The sequence below is a fragment of the Meriones unguiculatus genome, assembly GCF_030254825.1.
Source record: "Meriones unguiculatus strain TT.TT164.6M chromosome 13 unlocalized genomic scaffold, Bangor_MerUng_6.1 Chr13_unordered_Scaffold_37, whole genome shotgun sequence".
Classification (NCBI taxonomy): domain Eukaryota; kingdom Metazoa; phylum Chordata; class Mammalia; order Rodentia; family Muridae; genus Meriones; species Meriones unguiculatus.
In genome coordinates, this window is record NW_026843647.1 from 3,940,441 (window position 1) to 3,962,200 (window position 21,760).

Genomic DNA, 21,760 nt, shown 5'->3' on the forward strand with positions numbered 1-21,760 from the left:
TTGGCTAAGAATTTGTCTGTGTTTTTTATTTTCTCAAAGAACTAGCTCTTGGTATCATTGATTCTTTGAATTATTATCTTTGTTTCTAATTTATTGATATCAGCCCTGGGTTTGGTTTTTCCTAGTGGTCTACTCTTGCTGGGTGTGTCTGCTTCTTTTTTCCTAGGTCTTTCAGGTATACCATTAAGTTGCTTGTATGAGATGTCTCCAATAGCTTATGATGGCCTTTGTTGCTATTCAAACTCCTCTTAGGACTGCTTTCATTGTATCCCATATGAAGTTGAGAACTCTTCTATCAAGGTCTGTAAAGTATTCTGTTGGTATTTTGATGGAAATTGCATTGAATCTGTAGATTGTTTTTGGTAAGATGTCCATTTTTACTATGTTAACTCTGCCAAGCCATGAGTATCAGAGATAGTTCCATATTCTGATATCTTCTTCTAATTCTTTCTTCAGAGACTTGAAGTTTTTTTCATACAAGTCTTTGACTTGCTTGATTATGGTCACACCAAGGTACTTTATGTCCTTTGAGGCTATTGTGAAGGGTGTTGTTTCCCTAATTTCTTTCTCAGCCCTTTTATCTTTTGTATACAGGAGGGCTAAATTTTTTATGAGTTAATTTTGTCTCCAGCCACTTTGCTGATGGTGTTTATCATCTGTAGAAGTTCCCTAGCAGAAGTTTTGGAGTTATTCAGGTATACTATCATATCATCTGCAAATAATGATACTTTGACTTCTCCCTTTCCAATTTGTATTATTTTGATCTCCTTTAATTGTCTTATTGCTCTAGCAAGGACTTCAAGAACTATGTTGAAGAGATATGGAGAGAGTGGATAGCCTTGCCTTGTCCCTGAGTTCAGTAGGACTGCTTTAATTTTCTCTCCATTTAGCTTGATGTTGGTTATAGTCTTGTTGTATATTGCCTTTACTATGTTTAGGTATGTGCCCTTTATCCCTGATCTCTCCAATACTTTAAACATGAATGGATGCTGGATTTTTTCAAATGCTTTTTCAGCAACTAAGGAGATTATCATGTGTTTATTTTTCTTTCAATTTGTTAATATGGTGGATCATATCAATGGATTTTTGTATATTGAACCAGTCCTGCATACCTGCCATGAAGCCTGCTTGGTTGTAGTGGATGATATCTTTGATGTGTTCTTTTATTGTGTTTGCAAAGTATTTTGTTGAGTATTTTTGCATCAATGTTCATAAGGGAAATTGGCCTGAAATTGTTTTTTATGCTGGGGTATCCAGGGCTGCTTGCTCCTGGATAACTGGGTTCTGGAGATGCCATATTGCTCTGTCTTTTGTTGGTTGAGCTTTTATGCTGGCCTCTACCCATTTGGCTATCTTAGGTGTTGGGTGTTAGTTTCTGGTGGTTCCTAGAATCCTGTGCTGGGGAGAAGGAGAATCCCTTTGGCAGGAAGAAGATTTTTTTCAAAGGAGGCTTTCTTAGCTTTTGGGGTACGGTCACTGAATGACAGGTGTTTTTCAGGAATTGTCACAGCTCACCTTAGGCATACGGACCTTAGTGGAAATTTTCTGTGTTAGTCAAGGGGGCTCTCCTCTCACCCAGAGAAATCCTGGAGACAGCTGCCCTCATGCTGGGGTTCTTGCTGTAAATTTAGTGAGCTGAAGCTGTAATCTGGGTACCCCATGGTTTGGTCAGTTTATTTAGGGATAACTGGTTGTCCCTTAGAGCAGTATCTGGGGGTTGATCTCAGGGAACCCAGGCTTCTGTAGGTCTGAGTTTGGAGCTCTGTGCCCCAGTACCCAAGTGGTAATCAGTGGCAGGTGAGCACCACTCTCATGTGTGCAGCAGGAGGCTAGAGTCTGGAGCCCGTGGATAACCAGAAACGTTTCCAGAGCTAGGTGTCCTGAGGTAGGGTGAAATGTTTCTCCCACCTTTGGGTTTTCTCCCAACAGGAAGACCCAGTCTGTACTGTTGGAGGTATGTAGAGTGTGTAGGCACTTGCTTGTGAGTGGTGGCTCCAAGCCGGTGACTGGACAAGAACCTGAGAACTTTTCCCGAGAACATTCCCATATGTGGTGGTCATAGTGGTGGTGGTGGGGTCAGCTGAGTGCTCTAAGCTGGAACCTGCTGTTTCCCTCCCTGTCGGGTTTTCTCCCTACACGGAAACCCATCCTTTAGTGCCCTGGCACACACAGTTCTATCTGTGATGGAGAGAGAGTTGCCTGGGTCTGGCGGCTGGAGCCCCACTCAGGGCTGGCTGCTATGCACCTGCAAGTCTACAGGACCTTTTCCAGGGATAGATTGGGTGACATTCGGTCAGTCCCACTTGCTTCCTTCCCTGTGAGGTTTTCTTGATAGTGCGACTCCCAGTCTCTGGTGCCCTGGGATGCACAGTTCAGCCTGGGAAGGTGATCAGGACATGCTTCTTGGGTCTATTTGCTTGAAAACCTTACTCCTGCCACAACAGCCCAGGAAATTTTCCAGGGATTAGCTGGGTGCTCTGAGGTTGAACCCAATTGTTTTTCTTATCAGTGTGTTTCTTATCACCTGGTAAACACAGTCAATGGTGTTTGGGGGCCAACAGTTCCAACAATTTGTCACTGTGCAGTCTCTGTTACCCACTGATCAGTCACAGTGTGTGATCGGCCCTGCCATCTGGGATCTGTTTTTAATTTTTTCTGAATATGAGTATTTTGATTTTATGCATGAATATGAACCTCTTGTGTGCCTGATCCTCACAGTAGTCTGATGATGTGCTCAGAACTCATGAACTTATAGCAATTGATAGTAGTGGGTCCCAGTTAAACACTGACAATTGAGCCCAATTATTTGCAAGAGCAGCAAGAGCTCCTCACTGCTGAGCCATCTCTCTTGCATTATGTTGCTTATTTATGATCATCATTTACATTGCTAATATTTTCATCTTTTTATTTTTAGCTGTTTAAACATGCATTCCCTTTTAGTAAGATCTTATTAAAGTTGCAGTTTAAGCTAGGGCAGTACAGATTTCTGGAAAATGAATACAGAACTGGAGTGAATGCATAATTCCTTGTAGAAGCTTCAGTAAAGACCTCTCAGTTCTTTCAATCTTTTGTGTTTGTTTGATTGACTTTTAGGGGAGGCTCTGTCTTACTATATAGGACTGGCTGTCCTGGAACTCTTTGCCTAGATCATGCTGGCATCCAAATCAATAAGATACACCTGCCTCTGACTCCTGATTGATGGAATTAAAGGCATGACAGAATACACCCAGCTTGTCCATCATTTTTTGTCGTTAGTAACTCTTCATAAATTTCTCTGATGTGTACTGAATACTGTTCATCTCTTAATTTCTCTCTGTGTGTCTCTGTCTCTCTCTTTCTATTTTGCTCTTTTCTCTCTGTTTGTCTTTGTCCATATTAATTACCATGACTATTCCAAAGCTATATCCTATTCAAAAAGTTCAGATATGACACAGTTAAACTTCTTTATTCAGTTTTCTTCTAAAATGAGTTAGTGATAACATTAACACTTCTTTTTTAATACAAAAGTTTAATCTTTATTTTTAAACCAAATTTAAATAAATTTAAATTTATTTTAAATTTCTACATGATTTAGAAAGGAAAATATACAAAACAATGATCAAAGAATAATCCTATGTTGCATACCTTTTCTTTTGTCTGATCACTCAAAATTTGATGTTATCCACTATGATTATTGTTGCTTGCCACTCACATTATTTTTATCCATGTATTCACTGTAGTACACTTTCCCTTCCATGAATATATGAGTCCCCATTTTCATATACTGATATGCCACATCTCTGATCACTGGTCAGAACATGATATTCAGTGCCATGTTGTCTTTTGACTGACGTCACCCATCTGTTCACCGTCCCCTGATAGCCACATCTCATTTGTTGCTAGATAAAATATCATGAATGTGTTTTTTCCTCCCACCTGTCTCATGACAGGGTCCTGACCTACTCACCCAAGTAACTGAAGATGATTCATAGATCACTCAAGAACCCAACTAATGACTACTTCATATTCATGCCTTACAAACTAATGAAACTCCTTTAACACAGGTTTCCAAAGCACACGTTTGGTTTTCCTTACAATCTAACCTTTAGGCTTTTTCTTTTCCCCTCCTTCACTTGTTGCACAGCACCCAACTGTCTAACACTAGCACTTCAGTTTCAGAAAATAAATAGAAGAAGCACTAGAATTATATGATTATATTGCCAATGAAGCATAAATTTATATTGTTGCCACTCTTTCTTTTGTACAAATGTATGGCATATTTTAGAATTCGGTGACCTTCAATGATATGCATGTGAAATTCAGCCAAGAAGAGTGGGCTTTCCTGGAACCTTCCCAGAAGCAACTCTACAAAGATGTGATGCTAGGGACCTGTGAAAACCTCACTGCTATAGGTAAGACTGCAAATTTTCTTTCACTTTTAAAATAAAGAGACAACTCTTACTTTGTTATTGATCCTCTTCTGTAATTCCAATTTTGAATGAGGAGGAGTGAGGTGAATAAATCAGGCATGGTTCTAAGGGTCACAGAAGATAGTGATTTAACTTTTGCCTTAATAATAACATGATATTTCCAATAATATATATTTTCTGGTACTATATTTTAGGCTACAATTGGGATGACCATAATATTGAAGAACATTTTCATTTTTTTACAAGTAATAAAAGGTAACTTTATGTGCATGGTGATACAGATATGAATCTTAAATTTTAATGTGTCCTGGAAGTTTGCTGTTTTTTTGTTTGTTTTTGGCTGCTTTTTATTTTCTGTTTTTGAAATAGTTTTTTTTTCTGGGTATCTGTGACTTTCTTAGACTTGCTTGTTAGACCAGCCTGACCTCAAAATCACACAGATCTGCCTGATTCTGCCTCCACAAGTGCTGGGATTAAGGACATGTACCAGCACACTTGGAAGTTTTAAAGAAAAGCAACAGTGTATAAACAGCACTGCTTTAAGTGTACTGATGATCATTAAAATCTCACAATTCCATGTACTTCAATGTTCGGTATATGATTTGCGATTGCAAGGTACTCCCCTAAGATTGAAGAAAATAAAATAATGTTGTAACAGAATATACCAATTGAATCATATGGACATTACAGCTACTGAGTTGAACTGCCGATCTGTTTGGTCTCATTCTATCTACTCAGATATTATAAAATGTATATACATTGAATAGGTGATGAGTATGTGTCCAAAACCTTCTAATAAGCAAATATGTCATAGTACAACCAGTGTTACTCATATTCATACAGAAACATTGTAAAGTTTAGTGAAAGGAGCAGCTTATGAGAGTCAAGATTATTGTTGTGGAGAAACCTTAATCTCTATATGACATGTCTATGATGAACAAAAAACAAACTGTCTTAATTGAATGTGGCAATCTTTTATTACTCTTGTAATTTAATTATGTATATCATATATCACAATGTTTCTAAGACACATGAGCATAGGGATATTGAAAGAAGCAGTGTACCTGTCTTTCTCCAAGAACAATTGATTTTGTAGTAGTTTCCACTTTGAGTAGATTTTCTGAATGTGATAAATGGTTACTGTTAATTGGTTTTACAACTTCACTGAGAATTCATCAGCAAACTCATACTGCTGAAAATACCTATGAATACTAAGAATTTGGAACTTCTTATGCATGTCTTATTCACTTATGAAATGAAGTGTCATTCATAGAGTACAAAAATTTGTGAATGGGATTGCTGTGGTAAAACTCTGAATTCTTACAATACTCTTCATATATTTGAGAAAAGCTCTTATAGAAAAATGATGCTATAAAAGTGAATCACATAACAAATGCTCTTAACATCACAGGGATCTTCAAAAATACCCATAATGAAGGGGAATACCATGAAAGTAAATAAAGTGATAAAACTTTAAAATTTGATTCTTTTTTACCATTAGACTGAATTATAAAATTTATTCACATAGATAAATATATTTATTAGTGTAATTAAATGACTGTGGTAAATCATTCACATGTTCCAATTATCTTTGCAGGCATGAAAGCAGTCATACCGGAGAGAAACCCTTTAAGTGCACTCTATGTGGTAAAGCCTTCCCCTATACCACTGTTCTCATATGGCATAAAAGAACACACACAGGAGAGAAGCCTTACAAATGTAATCAGTGTGGTAAAACCTTTGCAAAAAACAGTCATGTCGTGCGGCATAAAAGAACACACACTGGAGAGAAACCTTATGAATGTAACCAGTGTGGTAAAGCCTTTGCACAAAACAGTCATCTCATAAGCCATAAAAGAACACACACTGGAGAGAAACCTTATGAATGTGACGAGTGTGGTAAAGCCTTTGCACGAAACAGTAATCTCATAAGCCATAAAAGAACACATACTGGGAAGAAACCTTATAAATATATGCAATGTGATAAAGCGTTTGCACAGCAGAGTAGTCTCTGAAAACATGAAAAAAAAAACAGTGGAGAGGAGCCTTGTGAGGGTAATTAGTGTGATAAAGCCTTTACATTTAACAATCATCTCCTAAGACAACCACACATTCTGGAGGGAAACCACACGAATATACCTACATGGCAAAGCCTTTGCACATAACATCTCCTAATACATAAAAGAACACATACTGGAAAGAAGCTGTCTGTCTGTAACCAATGTGAATAAAACTTTTGGATTTCAGAATCATCTTCACACCCATGAAAGAAATCCTAATGGAAAGAAAATCTGTGAGTGCTTTTAACATGGTGAAACCATTCCACATTTGTATAATCTTCATCATCATGAAAGGATTCATAATGGAGGAAAACTTATGAATGTGTTAAAATGGTGAGGCTTTTCACAAATCTAGAGTCATCATCATCATAAAAGTATCCTTACTAGAGAGGAATTCTGTGACTATAAGCAATATGGAAAGGCCTTTGTGTTCCTTGGTCTACTGAGATCCAGCAGAACTGAAAAACTAGCTCAATGGAAATGACCTCCCTTTTCTAAAGGGTAAAGGGAATATGGGGAATAGGAATGGAGGGTAGTACTAGGGGAGAGAAGGGAGAGGGACTACGAGTGGATTTTAAAGTAAATAAACTTATTTTTAAAAAGAATACAATGAATGGTGAATATCAATTACATGCAACAGTATTATATAATAAGGTGTTTATGGAAGACTTATTGATAATCCTGATTCTCAATATTTACTGTTTTCAATTGCCTCACTTTGCACAAGAAACTTTTAGTCCAGTGGATGAATATGTAGGGAATGGTGAACTAACACCAGCCAGGAAGTTCTCTGAGAGTAACACAACAGTGGTAGCCTGTAGCAGTTTCTTTGTGTACACATACCTATTGTTCCAGGGGTTCTATTGAAAACCATCACAGCCCACACTGAATTTTGAGATGTGAGGGAGGAGGCTTTCTTTTCCATGCATGACTCTGCTTCTGGCCTAGATGGGTAACCATGTCAAGGGTGAGTTTTCTCTGCCTGACTTCATCTGGAGAGTATCTTTAGACATGGACACCACCAATCAAATTTGATAGATGGCCTTTGACACAGATCCCTGATAACTCTCCCCTCCCTTCAAATATCGGATAATTTGGATCTGTGTCCTTGTTCTTATTCATATAATAGGAATGTACTGTTTAATGCAAATCAAGCATCCTTGAATTGCCTAGCATTAAACAATTATCTACACCTATGCTTGGAGCATCCCAGGCACTCCCCAAGGGATATAAGCCTCTGTTTTCTGTTTTCTGGAATTAAAGTTGAACTTACTTTCTGAGGTGGTTCCCAGAGTGGCTGACCACAGTTATGCTTGTGGGCTTTCCAAGCTTTATGCTAATCATCTTCTGCCCATTTTGCCTTCCTGGGCTGGTGGGAAACAGCCCTCCAGGCAGCAAGAGAATCGCGATCTCTGTAATGCCTGTGATAAAATGTTTCAGACTTCATAGCATTTCAAATTTCACATGTTTCTGGATATGAGATGGTCAATCAAACAGTGTCTTGGAGTGGGACTCTTTAAAATGAGTTATACTTATTGTTTAGTTCACTGTAAGGTTGCAGGCAAGCTTCATGGTATGAAATCTTCTGAGTACAGTGGCCCATGGAAAATAAATAAGCACGGAAATTTTATTTCTCTGTTTTTAATAGCTGAGTACTGTTCTGATAATGTATGGGTGGATGGCAGAGGAGAGAAACTCCCCTTTTGAGTGGTCTAGGGAAAAGGGATGGGGGAAGATGGAGGAAGGGTGGGACCAGTAGGAGTTGAGGGAGTGACCTTCAATCAGCATATACAATGAATAAATTGTGAAAAATAAAAACAATTAATGAAATAAAATAAAATATAGTAAGGAAAACAAAACAAAAAAGCAAAAATTTGAGTCTAGTTTGGGTAATCGCCCTCCCTCAAAGAGAATAAAGAAGATATATAGAAAGAAAAGAAAAACAGAATCTTTGTCTTTGTCACCTTTCTTCCCCGTGGGCTCACTTGAAGATCATTATCCAATGGAGACCATGCTTCTCTCCCTGAAGTTTATGTTACCATGAAAGTAGGATTCAAACCTGGAACTAATGGCAGAGGTTCCTAGTTTCCTAGTTAACATATCAAATGAAATCTACCTGCCATTTTCTCCCAGCAATCCTTCAGTCCTTCCATGTTATCTGTTCCTCCAGGATAGTATAGCCCATGAAATGCCCTGAATTCTCCTTCCCAGGGCCTGAGCTTACCTTATTCCCCCCTCACCCATATATAGGAAAACTATTTTGGCTACCTGGTCCTGTCAAGAGCCATGCAGGAGCAACAGCAGAACAGCTGTAGAACTCATGGAATATGGCTCCCATTAGCATAGTCATGATGAGTTTGTCTTGGAGAAGCACAATCCCAAGAACTGCTTTTCCTGAGGACTTTGAGCTCTTATGTAGCGTATCTCTGCTTGTTGTCCTTATGATGCCCATATTCCTCAAAAATGAGGTGTATGAAAACTATAAGGAGTATATATGGGCACTATCACTGGCATTTAAAATTAACAATGCTTGATTTCTTTTCACATGTTTACTGGAGCAGATTAATGAATTAACCACTGCCCTTGAAAGGAGTCATAGATGTAGATTGTTAGCAATCACCATTATACCTAGAAAGAATTTGGAGAAATAGATTGTTTAACAAGGTCAGGGAAGATGTTTTTGCTGATGGCTCTGGTGTAAAAATCTTAGAGAACAATTTAAAGTTAATAAAAGTACACTATTAATAGTAAAGCCAGGAATGTTTTAAGGTTGGTGAGCTGAAACAATAGGCCAAGGTAGCATTGGCTGACTGGGCACCCTCAAAATGGGTCTAAAACTGAGACAGCAGTTGATTCCTCTATATTTGTTTTTTCCCTCAGCTTCTTGATATCATTTAATAAAAATGATTGAGTAGATGCACACCCCTTTAAGATTTAAAGTACAGGTGCCAGTACCATGCCATTTTTTTATTACTGTTGCGCTCTAGTACTACTAGAGATCTCAGAAGATGATACCTCCAGAAAATCTTTTATTGTACAGGCATTTTTTTTAATCAATTCTGGGTTTTTGTTTTTCCATATGAAACTGAGAGTTATTCTTTCAAGGTCTGTAATGAGTTGTGCTGGTATTTTGATTGGAATTGCATTGAGACTGTAGATTTCTTTTGGTAGAGTGGCCATTTTTTACTATGTTAATCCCACCAATCTTGGAGCATGGGAGATCTTTCCATCTTCTGATAGCTTCCTTGAAGTTTTGTCTTTTGTATACAGGAGGGCTTCAGATATATTTTTTATTTAATTTTGTATCCAGCCACCGTACTGAAGGTGTTTATCAGTTGTAGGAGTTCCCTGGTTGAATTTTTAGGCTTATTCATTTGTAGTATCACATCATCTGCAACACATGCTGGATTGGATATGGAGAAAAGGGAACCCTCCTCCATTGCTGGTGGAAATGTAAACTTGTACAACCACTTTGGAAATCAGACTGGTGCTTTCTCAGAAAATTATGAATAATGCTACCTCAGGATTCAGCTATACAACCCCTGGGCATACATTCAGAAAATTCTCAACCATACAACAAGGACATTTGCTCAACTATTCTCATAGCAGCTTTGTTCATAATAGCCAGAATCTGGAAACAACCTAGATGATGTCCCACAACTGAGGAGTGGATACAGAAATTGTGGCACATTTACACAGTGCAGTACTACTCAGTATTTAATAACAAGGGAATCAGCAGGCAAATGGATACAACTAGGAAAGATCATTGTCAGTGAGGTATCAGACTCAGAAAGACATGGTATATACTCACTTCTAAGTGGATATAAGTCATGTAATATAGAATGAAGCATACAAAAATCTATAGTCGTAAGGAAGCTATCCAACACAGAGGACCCTAGGGAAGATGCTTAATCTTCATTCAGAAAGGCAAATGGGATAGACATTGTTAACATGAGAAGACAGGGAATAGGGCAGGAACCTACCACAGAGGGCCTCTAAAAGAATCTACCAAGCAGGGTATTGAAGCAGATGCTTAGACTGATAGCAAAACTTTGGGTAGAGAGCACAGAATCATATGGAAGATTCAGGAGATAAAGATCTGGATGGGCCAGGCACAAGACCAACAGAGCAAAAATAAATATGGGCCCTGGGGTTCCTGCTCCAACCAAGGACCATGCATGGAGAACAACTAGAGCCCCTGTTCAGATGTAACCCATAAGTTTCTCAGTCTCCATGTAGATTTCCTAGTAAGGGTAGCAAGGGCTTTCTCTGACATGAACTCAGTGTCTGGCTCTTTGATCACCTACTCCTGAGAGGTGCAGCCTTGCCAGACCATAGAAGAAGCAGGTGCAGCCATTCCTAGTGAGTTCTGATAAGACAGGCTAGTATAATATAGTAGGGGAGGAGGACTTCCCCTATAAGTGGACTAGGAGAGGGGTATAGAAAGAGAAGGAGGTAGGTTGTGACAGGCAGAAGGTGAGGGGCGGGCCTACATTCAGTATACAAAGTGAATTAATTGTAATAATCAATAAAAATGTGTTTTTTTCCGGGATGACTGGACTTATGCAACTGTCTCCTAACAACAACTGAAAAGAATACTATTTCATTTCTACACGTTTTCCTTTTCCTCTAATACTATTTATAATAAATACCCTTGATAAAATTCAGTGGTTTGTTATATATTCCTGGTATCATAATATAGCATAATATATTACAAATCAAAATTTGACATGTTAAGCATATAAAAATAGTTTATGAAAAAGTGGCTTGAATTTTCAAAAGAGCAAAGAGTATTTACTTAAAATTCTGGAGGGTGGAAAATGGAAGAAAAAATGATGGAAGAATAAATAATAATATATAAATAAATTAATATTTCTTACATAAATTACAATATTTTGGTTATTGAGATTTTAAAAATATACACAGAACACTTTTTTTCTTTCTTTCTTCTTCTTATTATTAATTACACTTTATTCATTTTGTATCACTCCATAAGCCCCTCCCTCCTCCCCTCCCGATCACACCCTTCCTCCCCTTTCTGCATGCATGCTTCTCCCCAAGTCCACTGATAGGGGAGGTCCTCGTTTTCTTCCTTCTGATCTTAGTCTATCAGATCACATCAAAAGTGGCTGCATTGTCTTCTTCTATGGCCTGGTAAGGCTGTTCCCCCTCAGGGGGAGGTGATCAAAGGGCAGGCCAATCAGATTGTGTCAGAGGCAGTCCCTCTTCCCATTACTATGTAACCCACTTGGACACTGAACTGCCATGGGCTACATCTGTGCAGGGGTTCTAGGTTATCTCCATGAATAGTCCTTGGTTGGAGTATGAGTCTCTGGGAAATTCCTTGTGTTCAAATTTTCTTGTTCTTTTGCTTTCCTTGTGGAGTTCCTCTCCTCTCCAACTCTTGCTATTTCCCACTTCTTACATAAAATTCCATTCACTCTACCCAACAGTTGGCCATCAGGCTCAGCATCTGCTTTGATAGTCTGCAGGTCAGAGGCTTTCAGAGGCCCTCTGTGTCAGGTTCCTAGGTTGTTTCCTGTTTTTTTCTTCTTCTGATATATATCCTCTTTGCCTTTCAGGATGGGGATTGACCATTTTAGTTAGGGTCCTCTCTTTTGTTTAGTTTGTTTAGATGTACTGATTTTAGTGGGTTTATCCTATGTTGTATGTTTATATGAGTGAGTATATACCGTGTGTGTCTTTTTGATTGTGGGACAACTCACTCAGGATGATCCTTTCCAGGTCCCACCATTTACCTGCAAATTTCATGATTTCCTTATTTTTCATTTCTGAGTAATATTCCATTGTATAGATGTACCACAATTTCTGCATCCATTCTTCAGTTGAGGGGCATCTGGGTTGTTTCCAACTTCTGGCTATTACAAATAAAGCTGCTACAAACATGATTGAGCAAATGTCCTTTTTGTGTACTTGACCCTCTTTTGGATATATGCCTAGGAGCAGTATGGCTGGATCTTGAGGAAGCACTATTCCTAGTTGTCTGAGAAAGCACCAGATTGATTTCCAGAGTGGTTGTACAAGTTTACATTCCCACCAGCAGTGGAGAAGGGTTCCCCTTTCTCCACAACCTCTCCAGCATGTGTTGTCACTTGAGTTTTTGAAATTGGCCATTCTGATGGGTGTAAGGTGAAATCTCAGGCTTGTTTTGATTTGCATTTCCCTAATGGCTAGTGAGGTTGAGCATTTCTTTAAGTGCTTCTCTGCCATTCGGTATTCCTCTACAGAGAATTCTCTGTTTAGCTCTGTTCCCCATTTTTTAAGTGGATTACTTGGTTTGCTGCTTTTCAGCTTCTTTAGTTCTTTATATATACTGGATATGAGTCCTCTGTCAGATAAAGGGTTGGTGAAGATTCTTTCCCAATCTTTAGGCAGTTGCTTTGTTTTGGTGATGGTCTCCTTTGCTTTGCAGAAGCTTTTCAGTTTCATGAGGTCCCATTTATTGATTGTTGCTCTTAGAGCCTGTGCTGTTGGTGTTCTGTTCAGGAAGTTTTCTCCTGTCCCAATGAGTTCTAGGGTATTCCCCACTTTTTTTTCAAGCCGATTTAATGTGTCTGGTTTTATGTTGAGGTCTTTGATCCACTTAGACTTCAGTTTTGTGCAGGGTGATAAGTATGGATCTATTTTCATTTTTCTACATGTAGACATCCACTTGGACCAGCACCATTTGTTGAAGATGCTATCTTTTTTCCATTGTATGGTTTTGGCGTCTTTGTCAAAGATCAGGTTTCCATAAGTGTGTGGGTTTATTTCTGGGTCCTCTGTTCAGTTCCATTGATCCACCATTCTGTTTCTATGCCAGTACCATGCAGTTTTTATAACTGTTGCTCTATAGTACAATGTAAGATCAGGGATGGAGATACCTCCAGAGGATCTTTTATTGTAGAGGATTGTTTTAGCAATTCTGGGTTTCTTGTTATTCCATATGAAGTTGAGAATTTTTCTTTCCAGGTCTGTAAAGAATTGTGTTGGTAATTTGATGGGCATTGCATTGAATCTGTAGATTGCTTTTGGTAAGATGGCCATTTTTACTATGTTAATCCTGCCAAGCCATGAGCATGGGAGATCTTTCCATCTTCTCATATCTTCTTCTATTTCTTTCTTCAGACATTTGAAATTTTTTTCATACAAGTCTTTGACTTCCTTGGTTAGGGTTACTCCGAGGTACCTTATGTCATTTGTGGCTATTGTGAAGGGTGTTGTTTCACTAATTTCTTTCTCAGCCCTTTTGTCTTTTGTTTACAGGAGGGCTACCAATTTTTTTGAGTTAATTTTGTATCTGGCCCCTTTGCTGAAGGTGTTTATCAGCTGTAGAAGTTCCCTGGTAGAGTTTTTGGGGTCACTCACATATACTATCATATCATCTGCAAATAGTGATAATTTGACTTCTTCCTTTCCAATTTGTATCCCCTTGATCTCCTTCAACTGTCTTATTGCTCTAGCAAGGACTTCCAGCACTATGTTGAAGAGATATGGAGAGAGTGGGCAGCCTTGTCTTGTCCCTGATTTCAGTGGGATTGCTTTAAGTTTCTCTCCGTTCAGTTTGATGTTGGCTATAGGCTTGCTGTATATCGCCTTTACTATGTTTAGATATGTGCCTTGTATCCCTGATCTCTCCAATACTTTGAACATGAATGGATTTTGTCAAAGGCTTTTTCAGCATCTAGGGAGATTATCATGTGGTTTTTTTCTTTCAGTTTGTTAATATGGTGGATCACATTGATGGATTTCCATATATTGAACCACCCCTGCATACCTGGGATGAAGCCTACTTGGTCATAGTGGATAATATCTTTGATGTGTTCTTGGATTCGGTTTGCAAGTATTTTATTAAGTATTTTTGCATCAATGTTCATAAGGGAGATTGTCAGAAATTCTCTTTCTTTGTTGAGTCTTTGTGAGGTTTAGGTACCAAGGTGACTGTGGCTTCATAGAATGAATTTGGTAATATTCCTTCTGTTTCTATTTTGTGGAATAGTTTGAAGAGAATTGGTGTTAGCTCTTCTTTGAAGGTCTGGTAGAATTCTGCACTGAAGCCATCTGGTCCTGGGCTTTTTTTTTTGGATGGGAGACTTTTGATGACCGCTTCTATATCTTTGGGGGCTATAGGACTATTTAGTTGATTTACCTGGTCCTGATTCAGCTTTGGTAAGTCAAATCGATCAAGAAAATTGTCCATTTCATTTAGATTTTCAAATTTTGTGGCATATAGACTTTTGAAGTAAGTCCTAATGATTGTTTGGATTTCCACAGTGTCTGTAGTTATGTCCCCCTTTTCATTTCTGATTTTGTTGATTTGGATGGTGTCTCGCTGCCTTTTAGTTAGCTTGGCTAAGGGTTTGTCTATCTCGTTGATTTTCTCAAAGAACCCGCTCTTGGTTTCATTGATTCTTTGAATTGTTTTACTTGTTTCAAATTGATTGATTTCAGCCCTGAGTTTGATTATTTCCAGCCGTCTACTCCTTCTTGGTGTGTCTGCTTCTTCTTTTTCTAGGGTTTTTAAGTGAGCCATTAGGGTGCTTGAATGAGCTGTCTCGAATTTCTTCTTGAAGGCACTTAGTGCTATGAACTTTCCTCTTAGCACTGCTTTCATTGTGTCCCACAGGTTCGGGTATATTGTGTTTTCATTTTCATTGATTTCTAGAAAGACTTTAATTTCTTTCTTTATTTCTTCCCTGACCCAGCTGTCATTTAGTAACAAGTTGTTCAGTTTCCATGTGTGTGTAGGCTTTTTGTTATTTCTGTTATTGTTGAGGTCCAGCTTTATTCCATGGTGATCAAACAAGATACATGGGATTATTTCAATCTTCTTGTATCTGTTGAGGCTTGCTTTGTGACTCACTATATGGTCTATTTTGGAGAAGGTTCCATGAGGTGCTGAGAAGAAGGTAAATTCTTTTGTGTTTGGGTGTAAAGTTCTGTAAATGTCTGTTAGGTCCATTTGATTCATGACCTCTGTCAGAGACATTGTTTCTTTGTTTAATTTCTGTTTTGTTGACCTGTCCTTTGTTGAGAGTGGGGTGTTGAAGTCTCCCACTATTAATGTGTGGGGATCTATATGTGCTTTAAATTTTATCAATGTTTCTTTCACAAATGTGGGTGCCCTTGTATTTGGGGCATAGATGCTCAGGATTGTGATGTCTTCTTGGTGGAATTTTCACTTGATGAGTATGAAGTGTCCTTCCCCATCTTTTTTGATTAATTTTGGTTGAAAGACTATTTTATCAGATATTAGAATGGCTATTCCTGCTTGCTTCTTGCGTCCATTTGCTTGAAAAGCCGTCTTCCATCCCTTTACCCTCAGGTAATGTCTATATTTGTGACTTAGGTATGTTTCTTGTATACAACAGATTGCTGGGTTTTGTTTACGCATCCATTCTGTTAGTCTGTATCTTTTTATTGGAGAATTAAGTCCATTGATATTGAGAGAGAGTAATGACCAGTGGCTGTTAGATCCTTTGAATTTGATGTTGGCTGTGGTCATACGGTTGTGTCCTTGGTTGCTTTTTGTTTTACTGTAGTGGAGTTATTTATTTCCTGTGTTTTCTTGAATGTAGCTAGCTTTCTTGGGTTGTATTTTCCCTTCCAGTGTCTTCTGTAATGCTGGATTTGTTTGTAGGTATTGTTGAAATTTGTTTTTGTCATTGAATATCTTGTTTTCTCCGTCTATGAGGACTGAGAGTTTTGCAGGGTATAGTAGCCTGGGCTGACATCTGTGTTCTCTTAGGGTCTGCATGATATCTGTCCAGGCCCTTCTGGCTTTCATAGTCTCTGTTGAAAAGTCAGGTGTGATTCTAATGGGTTTGCCATTATATGTTACTTGGCCTTTTTCTCTTGCAGCTTTTAGTATTTTTTCTTTGTTCTGTATACTTACGGTTTTGATTATTATGTGGCGGAAGGATTTTCTTTTCTGGTCTAATTTATTGGGTGTTCTATAGGCCTCTTGTATTCTTATTGGCCTCTCCTTTAAGTTGGGGAAATTTTCTTCAGTGATTTTGTTAAAAATATTTTCTGGGTCTTGGTGCAGGGAATCTTCTTTTTCCTCTATTCTTATTATTCTTAGGTTTTGTCTTTTTATGTTGTCTTGAATTTCTTGGACGGTCTGTGTCAGGAATTTTTTAGATTTCACATTTTCTTTGACAGATACATCTATTTCTTCCATTGTATCTTCTACACCTGAGATTCTTTCTTCCATTTCTTGTAGCGTATTGGTTATGCTAACCTCTGTAGTTCCTGCTTTCTTCCCTAAGTTCTTTCTCACCACACTTTCTTCCATTTTTTTTTTTTTAATTTTTCCAATTCTATCTTCAGGTCTTGAGCTATTTTGTTGGTTTCCTTCCCCTGTCTGACTGTATTTTCATGTTTTTCCGTCAATTCCTTCAGCTGTTTGTTTGAACAATCCACTGTTTCTTTTATTTCGTTCAGTAATTTAAGCATTTCCTCTCTAAAGGCCACATACTGTTTGGCTGCAGCTTCCTCTATTTCTTTTCATATTTTATTTGTTTCCTCTGTTATCATCTTCTTGAGCATAGAAGTTAGGTCGTCTCCTTGAACTTCATTTATGCTGGGGTGTCTATTTGCCCCTGGATAACTGGGTTCTGGGGATGCCATAATGCTCTGGCTTTTGTTGGTTGAACTTTTACGCTGTCCTCTATGGGCTATCTTAGTTGTTTGAATTTAGTTTCTGGTTGTTCCTGGACTGTTGTAGTGGAGAGAATCCCTTTGGCAGGAAGATGGTTTTTAAAAATATGGAACGCTTCACGAATTTGTGTGTCATCCTTGTGCAGGGGCCATGCTAATCTTCTCTGTATCGTTCCAATTTTAGTATATGTCCTGCTGAAGCGAGCCCGAATATGTACATATTAACAGGAATATGTTTCTGGATAACTGGATCAGCTGTTAAGAGTGCATACAGCTCTTGCACTGAAATATGAGTTCATTTCCTGACACACATATTGGGAAGCTCATATACATTGTTTACAGAAATGTCTTGTGTCCAAATCCGTAATTTATTAATTATTTATGCTAGCTCACAACCTTGTAAAATTATTGATACGCTTGAGTATGAGTTTTGTAAATGGAAGGATGCTTGAGCATCAATCAGCTACCCTTTATAATTAACATGTGGAAATTTACATAAGTTTGCATGCATGTGTGTGTTTACATATAAAAACACACATACATGCCTCTAACGATGAGCACTCAGTCATTCAATCACTGCATTATGAATGAACACAAACATCCAAATTCAATTCATCTAATTCTAGCTAAAGAATTATCTGACATTATGTGTACATTTGTATGTACATTTATATGTATATGTACATATACATATATGTAATTCTAAAGTATTGTTTCATTTCTGATTTAAAATCATCAAACATAACTAAAGACATGTTTTAGTATTTAACATGCTTGCCACATAAGCAGGGAAATGTGAATTTGATCATGATAAAATGATGGAAGAAATGTTGGGTGCAGAAAAATAGGCCTGTAATCCAAACTTTATGATCATGAAGACAGAGAGAAGGTATGTAATCCTGTCCACTGATTTCAGCAAAATCAGAAAGTAAAGGTTTCATAGAGATAAAAATAAAGTTGACAACTGAAGAAGAGAACCACAGTTGACTGGGACTTAAGAAGCACATGTGCTTATGTGCATGAACACCCACACACAAGCTCACAGTCACAATAGAGCTAAGGAATTAAAAATTCACAATTATTTTAAAAGTTCAAAGAATCATACCACAAACAATTTTTATAATTCTTTCTAAATAATTCTCTTCATATTAAATATTGAAAAATTTTCAGACCTGTTTGAAGTTGCTTGGCCATTGAATCAGAACTTCATTGATGAAAAAGCCTTGATCTTGTGCACTCTTGAAGACAAACTCTCCCACTTTAAGTAGTAATACATTTCGAAAACTATATGCAATAAAGTTTTGTATATCATACATTTCCATAATATTCGTATTCTCATCAAAGCTTATTTCATCTCCAGCAGCATTTTTTTTTCAATGCAGTTTATTCAGGAACATTGAACAATCCTCGGCCCCGGGGAAAGCCAGCCCACAGCTTAAATAGCCTCTGGGTAGCCAACCCAGGCGTGCCACGGGGGCAATGCAGATAGGTCCACATACATGGAAGCAAGCCAGATCCTCGGCCTTAGCCAAATGTGGAGTTGTTCGTGACAGAGAGCACTCACCATCGGGAAGGTGGAAGGCGGAAACCAGCTCCATCTTTAAGGCATAGCATTCCGCAGCTCTCTACAGTTCCCCCTTTTTGTTTTAGACACATCAGGCAAGAGTAGAGGTCTGATCTCTGATATTAGAAATAAATTGGGACTTTGTACAGATGTTCATTTAGGTGTCATCCACCCAAAGAGCATCAGACCCGTCCGATACCTTTTTCTCAGAGGCGGGACCTGGGGCATCAACCCGCATGCAATCAGACATGCTCTTCTCTGGGTCCAAAGCGGCTGACCCTGAGTGCAGTGCTTAGCCTCACATCCTGTGTGTCTAGTTTTATGTTGAGTTCTTTTATCCAGGTGGACTATAGTTTTCTGTAGGGTGAAAAGTACAGATGTATTTGCATTCTTCTACATGTAGACATCCAGCTAGACCAGCACCAATTCTTGAAGATGCTATCATTTTTCCATTGTATGGTGGTGTTTTCTTTGTCAAAAATCAAGAACCTGTAGGCATATGTGTTTATTTCTGGGTGTTCTTCTCGAGTCCACAGATCCAGCAGTATGTTTCTATGCCAGTACCAAGCCTTTTTTATTGCTGTTGCTCCATAGTACAGCTCAAAAACAGGGATGGAGATAGCTCCAGAAGATCTTTTATTGATTCTATTTCACCAAAGTCTATGAGTCTGTTTTTTTTTTTTTTTCAGGGTATTTAATCCCCTTGAGAATCCCAAAATTGAGAATTGTAAAACCCTGTTTACTATTGTTTGAGCCATAATACACACCTTTAATCTGAGAACTTTCTGTTAATTGTAAACCTATGATTACACTGTGGTTCACCTAGCCCTAGCACAGATCTTTATTCTGGGAGTCCTCTGTATCCTGGATCTAAACCTCAAGATTATAAAACATTCAGAAAGATGATCAGAACTAGGTTTGCAACCATATATATGTAATACAGAAATCAGCACTTGAATTACACAATAACCTTATGCCTAGGAAAAACATAGATAAGAAACCTGTGAGCTTCATATAACTCTTTTTATATTTTCATGTATACTGCAGATAATAATTACTTTACTCAGTTCATACACTGTTAAACAGCTAGTTTGTTCACCAAGGTTTTAATACTTTTAAAATAGTTCTGGATAGTATTATAGAATGCTTTCTAAACATACACTTAATTTTCAAGATTATACCAATTAAATTGTTTTGAATTCTGCTTTAATGACAATCTCTTTGAAACTCATCATGATATTCAAGGTCCTTGATCCTAACATTAGAGTTAAATTTTATTTCTTCCATGGTATAGAATTTTACCTTTCAAAATTATATAAGACATATATGTATTATATATATATACATGTATATATATATATATATATATATATATATATAGAGAGAGAGAGAGAGAGAGAGAGAAAGCAAGAGAGACAGAGAGAGAGAGAGTGCCTGGTTATTGTGTAATAAGTTGTTACTGCATTTTAATAATTGTCATGTTTCATCGGTCTTCTATGAGGAAGGCAACAGATACAAAGTTTGTAGAAATGTAGAAATCAGAATGCAGTCAATAATTATGGTGGCTTATTAAGTTGAACAAGTTAGGTTCTTTTTCTAAAGTCCATGACTTCACTCTCCTGGAGTACTTGGCTGGGTTTCTAATACCAGACATGTTTTCCATTTTCTTGGTTGAGTTTTAAGTTCCATTGAACAGATGTTAGTTACCACCAAACTATGAGTGCCGCTATGGAAACCATAGGGATATCTTGCCATGGTAATCACTGCTGTAGTTTATAGGTACAGCTGTGTAACACTGTTGGTTGCTTGCTGACATCATAAGCCCACATAAAAACATCCAGTCCTGTGAAATCTAGTCTGCATGCAGGAGGCTTTCAGGTCAAATCCAAGATGGATTCTCTGAGGCCTGTTTCTGAAGTTCATGTTGGCTTCAAAAAGTGGGGGCTTGCCTTCAAACTCTGGAATAGAATCAAAGGTCACAGCAGCAACCTAATGGTTTTTCACATGCTTTGGACACTGTTCATCTGAAAGAGAATTTTTTCCATGCATAGCACTGGTGCTTTTATTACATAGTAGTCTATGTCCTCTGTGGGGAGCATTGGCGGCCCATGTGTCATAACTTTTTTACAAACTATGTGTATGTTTATATAGACACATACACATGTCTTAGAGATGTCTTATTAATGAAATTCTTTCTGCCAGGGAATGGCCTGAACTTTCTCAAGGTCACTATAGCTATGCATTTTTCAGCCTTATTCATCTTTTCAAAAAGGCAACTCTTGGTTTCTCTCTTTAAATTGCATTTTCTTTAAATGCATCATAGATCTACTCTCTTATTATTATTTAGTCCCTAGTGTTTCTTAGTAATTACAAAGGTATTTTTTATTTTCTCAAGTTCTCTGTATTATTTACTTCCATAGAGAACATTGTCTCCTATAGCCCAGGCTTTTCTCCTGCAATGTAATTACAAATAGTCTTGAATACCAAGACCGGTGTCTGCCTCCTAGTGCTGAGAAGACAGTCCTGAAACTCCTTCCAGGCTGGGCCTTACTGGTCAATGCGAAGATAAATTAGGCCAGTGAATGAGACTTCCAAACATTCTGGCCTTTATTGGAGACTTACAAATGAAGAAGAAACTGTGTAAGAAGTGAGATAACTTATCAGTATTGGAGTTTTTGTATTCACAGCACTGAAAAGGATGGGCAAGAAGAGGGAGGAAGCTTTCATGCTTTGACAGTAGTTGACATTAACAATATGAAGTGAGGTAGTCAATCATAGATGATCAGTAAATGTCCTGATTAGACATTTGTGTGTTCTAGAGCACAGGCATTCAAGAATCAGAATAAAAAAATAACCTTCTGAAGAGGAAGACATGACTGCTCTAAATTGTGTATCACCTGGGTTTTTTGTTGTTGTTGTTTTGGTTGTTTGTTTGTTTGTTTTTGCTTTTCTCCCAGAGTTGTTTGATAACTACCAGGTGAAAAGTAGCTGCAGTTTCACTGACCCCACTGTGAAGTCACACAATAACAATTTCATTTGTTTTCCTAAAATTTCTCTTTAATTGT

At 37.9% G+C, this 21,760-nt stretch overlaps 1 non-coding gene across 1 annotated transcript; it reads right to left on the minus strand.

The window, feature by feature from the left end:
• Positions 1-17,232: 17,232 nt before the first annotated feature.
• On the minus strand, positions 17,233-17,337 carry LOC132651021 (U6 spliceosomal RNA). Its single transcript, XR_009588972.1, has one exon. It is a non-coding gene; the product is annotated as a U6 spliceosomal RNA (small nuclear RNA).
• Positions 17,338-21,760: the final 4,423 nt, after the last annotated feature.